The sequence below is a fragment of the Cyprinodon variegatus genome, unplaced genomic scaffold (assembly GCF_000732505.1).
Source record: "Cyprinodon variegatus isolate N-32 unplaced genomic scaffold, C_variegatus-1.0 Scaffold307, whole genome shotgun sequence".
Lineage (NCBI taxonomy): Eukaryota > Metazoa > Chordata > Actinopteri > Cyprinodontiformes > Cyprinodontidae > Cyprinodon > Cyprinodon variegatus.
Genome location: NW_015150760.1, coordinates 68,286 through 73,727, shown reverse-complemented (window position 1 = coordinate 73,727; position 5,442 = coordinate 68,286). Strand labels below are relative to the sequence as shown.

Here is a 5,442-nt window from a genome sequence, read left to right as displayed (position 1 = left end):
TCCAGAGCTTCACAGAGGAGACACTGGTTTCCAACTGGATACAACACTGCGACATTGAGGCAAAGTCTGAAGACAGCTTATATAGTGGATCCTCTGATGATGGTAATGAGCAGCAGCTGTGCAGGAGGCTCTGCTCAGGAGGATCCACGGCGGACTCTGCTGGAGAAAGGTGGTACTTCTCCAGCTCCCAACAGTACCCCCCCCCTCAAGGGCGGATTCCAGACGCTTCAGACAAGACCTAGGGAAACAAGGGAACAAAAAACAACCCACCAAGGGTGGGCGCAGGAGGCACCATACTAGGTAGGCAAGAAGTAGAGTCCATAACAAAAAACCAACCCACCCAGGGTGGACGGAGGGGAAAAGAAAAAGACAAAACTGAGTCCCAGAACAAAAAACAATCAACAAAAGGTGGACGTCAACAAAGAAAGTCTCAGATATTTTACCGGGAGACACCCGGTAGCGGCTCAGAAAAAGGTGCAGGGCGGGGCCGCCCATTGCGGCACCGGAGCTGATTCAGAGGAGACACTGGTTTCCAACTGGATACAACACTGCGACATTGAGGCAAGGTCTGAAGACAGCTTATATAGTGGATCCTCTGATGATGGTAATGAGCAGCAGCTGTGCAGGAGGCTCTGCTCAGGAGGATCCACGGCGGACTCTGTTGGAGAAAGATGGTACTACTCCAGCTCCCAACAGTAATCACTTTGAAATAGTAATGTGAATTTTTAGGAATTTTTGAAGGTAACTCAGCAGTTTTAATCTAGCGTAGGCCGTAGTGAACGCTGCAATAAAGACGTTAGTTTTGTTTGGGGGGCTAATAGATTTTTTTGTCCATCCCCATTGAACAAGCACGTTTTCAGGATTCAGAAAGTGAAAATATTTCACATGTTTGTTCCCTGAAAACAACAGTTCAAAAAATTCCTGCAGATCTGATAAGATGCTGGTCTGTGTCTGATCATTTTTCTGAGCAAACTTTCCCCAAAGACTATTGAGACATAACTTTGCCACTTGTCTTTTTGCCTGATTTGTCTCCATTTTTGAATATTCTAGTTGAATACCTTCATTCTTCAGGAAGTCAGCCATGTATTGCTGTTTCCCCTCTTCATCGCTCACGTCGGTGGGAAAACCTGATGATTCCTGTTTGCACTTTTGAAAAGTATTTATATATTGGTCAAAAATGTCATTACTTTGTTTTTCAAAATGTCATACAGCGAGGATCTTTTGAAACTTATATCCGTGCTGTAAAGCATTATTTAGCTCCAAAGAAACCCAGGTTCCCTTTAGGGGTCTTTCGTCTTCATTGTGATTGCACGGTTCTTTCTGGTTATTGATTTGAGCACAGGAGCGGCACAGAGTGAAAACCAATTTACCTTTTTCGGTCTTAAAGGGAAGAATTGGAAAGAGCAGACCTCGTGGTGGGGAAACGATAACTTTGATGAACCCGAAATATTTTGTGGGATCGTCAAAGTTGTCATAAATGATCTTTGGATGCCCTACAGGGAAGTAGTGCATTTTCATAACGGAGGGATATAACGAGATGACGTCTTGGTAAGCCACAATCTCATCTGGAGCGGCAGAATATTTCAACGTGACAGCGTTGGTTCTGCCTCCAAACAGAGCATCTCTGGGGAACAGAGGTTCAGGTAGGGAACTGTTCTGAGTAAATTCTTTAACAGCGGTACAGTTTCTTTTTTTTTTCTTCCCAATCATGCTCCCAAATGACTTCAAGTTTTAGACCATGAAGCGATTCCAGAATCTGCTTTCTTTGGAGGGTGGATGCAAAGATTTCTTCATAGCTCGCACCTCTTAAAGGACAAATGGACAAAGGGTTAAAATAGGAAGGGCAACCGTGGAACAGACAGCCAAAGTATTCAAAACCGTACCTGAAGTCGCCTATTTCGGCGTAACCGTCCAAAAAATACGACCCTACTCTTTTCTCCCCTAAATTAAGGCCGTGTTGGATGAAGATGTTTCTGGAAAAAGCTAAGTATTCCAGCTATTCAATCGAACCGTTTGAGTACGGCTTTGTCTATCCACGATACCCCAGCGGATCAGGTATTGCCAGCGTATTTGAAGTCAGGGGAAATTTGCCTGAAAAGTCTTCACGCACGCCGAGGCGATTGTAATGTGAGAAAATGGATCTATATGGGTATCGCTAAAGAACTGCTCTCTAAATTTTTTGCAGCCTTGAGAAAGGATTTCAACATCGTTTTTACAGTAGTACATTGCCTCTTTTTTAAAAGAGAATGGAGAAGCAGAAGCATATTTGTACCAGTTCAACAACTTTTCTTTTTCAGGCGGTGACATATTTTCTATTCCATAGGCCTGGGGTGGGGGGAGTGGGCCGACGTATTTCAAATTTTGTTGGGATGAAAATTTGTGTGGAAAGAAACCTTTACTTTTATCACTAAAGCCTAAAGCTTTTGGCATGGCACTGAGTTTCATAGGTAGAAATGAAAGACTATCTATAAAATTTAAACCATAGTCTGGGTCGATAAAACAGAGAATTTTACAACCTTGCATAATTATGTGAGGTTTTATACCCATCTGAACCATTGCATTCAGAACCAAATAATAGTCAACAGATCTACCGTTTTGCGCCAAAAAGACAAATTTGGAAAACTTTGGTCTTCAAAAGTGGAGAATAAAATCTTGAACTTATTTCAGACCAAAGGAGGACCATTCTTTTCCTGATGAATCTTTTGCACGGAGGAGGAAAGGAACATGTTTGCTTTCCTCATTAACAAAGGTCTCAATGTAAAAAAAAAAACGAATTTCTCTTCTAGTTTTTCATCTTTCTGACAGGGTTGAACCAAACACTGGTGCTCTCCCTCACCCGAATCTGGAGATATTTTCTCTCCGCATATGTGACATTTTCGAGGTAGACATACATGGCATTTGCCCGGAGTAGAGATGGGAACATAATATTTTCTTTCACATTTTATACATAATTTATGTATCTCACAATTACTGGCCCGTGTTTTTGCTTTCGGTCTTTCTTTTTTGATTTTATGTTTCGCATAACAGGTCTGATTGCGGCAAGTCAGATTGCAGCTGGGGCAAAAAACTGGTGAGGATTCAAGCTGAGTACAGCCTGGATCGTTGCAGACAGGACAATAACCCCGACAGCAATGTCTGTCTTTATTTACATAAGGGGAAAAGCAATAATCGCATACCAATTTTGCACCCAGAAAACCTGTTAAGAATTTGATTCTGTAATAATGTTGGTTAAATAGAAACAAGAAAAGGGGTCTTGATCTGTCTGAAAAATTTGTCTCAAATTTAGACAGAGGGCTTTCCTTTACTGAGCGATAATATATCACAATCTTTCTGTTTAAGGTTTCTTCAAATGTTTTGACATCTGAAAAGGAAGACTGGTGTTTGATCAGAAAGTCCTGCCTGCCTTTGCTACGCTCTAGCCTGATGACAAACCTCTATGAGGGAGAGATTTGAATATGCTAAACAGGCTAAATTTTTTGCAAAGCAAAGTTGATCGCCGTCATCATTAATCACAATTAAATGTCTTCTCTTTCTTTTTATTAATTCTTGGTCTACAATTTTTTCAAGTTTTAATATGCCACCCCCATGAGGATTCCGAATCAGCTGGAGAATGAATTCTATGTTATCCTCTTCGATTAATTCCAAATTATATTGTACCAAAGTATCCATACATTTTTCAAGTTCCTCCATGATATTTTCCCCATTATCATTTATAGTAAAGTTTGTGTGATGAGACCCTTCATTGGATACTAGTTCAAGTTGTATGACATCATTCCTAGATGCGAGCGGTCTTATTCTTTCAGCCAGATTAGATAAAACATTCATCATGCTAAGGAATATTTCTGCTAAATCTCCCTCTGAACCATTCTGATTTAGTGAAAGCTGTTCCCTAATTTCCACATTGTTAAAAATTTCTCTTTTTAGGGTTTGTACTCCTCCCCCACCACCTGATTGAATAACATTTTGAGAAGGAAGGGGATGATTTAATGGTAAAAGAGTTTCATCTAAAGCTGTTCTTTCTGCATGGTTTTGTCTGGATAATTCGCTCAGAGCTTGCTCCAAGCTAATTAAGAGTTCTAGATGATTTTCTTGTTGCAGAGGCGGACTGTGAGAAAGAATTGTATCTTCTAAGGGAGAGGTCGGATTTAAAGTTGAATCAGCATCAATTAAAGGCCTTATATCATCAGCTATATTTCGCAAATTCTGTAAAACCTCTTTAGAGACAAATTTATCTAAAGAATCTGGTTGTGCTGCATTTTGATTTTCACTAGAAGGAGAAACATTCGGAGATGTGTTTGACTGAGATAAATGCGGGTCATACATGTTTATTCACTAGACTTTTTTCATCCAAGAATGTTCCTCATTATGTAACACATATTCACCAAGATGGACAAACGGTAGCCGGGGTCTTCTTGGTTGCCTGGTGAAGACAGAAGCTCGCCGACAGCTGCCAATGCCTGAATAACCATGCGCTCGGGAACCTCTTCTTGGTTGCCAGGTGCAGACAGAAGCTTGCTCACAGCTGTCAATGTGTGAAAAGCCAGGTGTATGGATTCTTCTCTGATGGGAATGCTGGACTGGCCGTTTCGATTTCTTACTGAGGAAAAAATAAAGCGTTTTAGTAAGATTGACTTTTAAAAAAAAAGAAATAAAACTTCATAAATAAATGAAAGGGTATTTACCTTCATTTCTCAGTCTGTTCGTCATAGCGAGAAGGGGTGAGTCTAAGAGAGAAAAAATATATGTATGATTATATCATATTAAAACTAAGAACTATTTATTTATTTACTTATTTTCTTACCAGCGGCTTCATCAGGTCTTGATCTAAAAGTTGGCTGGTCAGATCTTTCATTCAGAATGGATGTGACTGTGAGAAAAAAAAAAGTTATATATTTTTTTATATTCCACATATATATACATATATATATATATATATATATATATATATATATATATATATATATATATTAACCGGCGTAAATTCAACACACGGTGCTAAGATAACATATTTTTAAGCTTACCCGCTCCTTCTTGACTTGTATTTTCAATTAGTTGATCTTCTCCAGCACTTCCTGCTTCCGCTATATCCTGGACGACAGCTTCTACAACATTTCCTGCTTCTGCTATATCCTGGACGACAGCACTTCCTGCTTCCGCTATATCCTGGATGACAGCTTCCGCAGCGCCCCCTTGCGCACTGTGTTGGACCAGCGGCGCTGCAGAAACATGATTATATGGTATTAAAACTAAGAATTATTTATTTATTTTCTTACCACCGGCTTCATCGGGTCTACTAAAAGCTGGCTGGTCAGATCTTTCATTCAGAATGGATGTATCTGTGAGAAAAAAAAAAGTTATAAATTTTTTTTTTTATATATGTCCGCCGTATATTCATCACACCGGGCTAAGATAAAATATTTTTAAGCTTACCCGGTCTGTCCC

The 5,442-nt window shown here is 39.9% G+C and overlaps 1 long non-coding RNA gene across 1 annotated transcript; it reads right to left on the bottom strand.

Annotated features, from left to right (window-relative positions):
• Window positions 1–4,455: 4,455 nt before the first annotated feature.
• LOC107090671 lies at window positions 4,456–5,072 on the bottom strand. Its single transcript, XR_001481496.1, has 4 exons — window positions 5,022–5,072; window positions 4,802–4,867; window positions 4,683–4,724; window positions 4,456–4,597 (listed from the first exon to the last, which is right to left on the bottom strand). It is a non-coding gene; the product is annotated as an uncharacterized LOC107090671 (long non-coding RNA).
• Window positions 5,073–5,442: the final 370 nt, after the last annotated feature.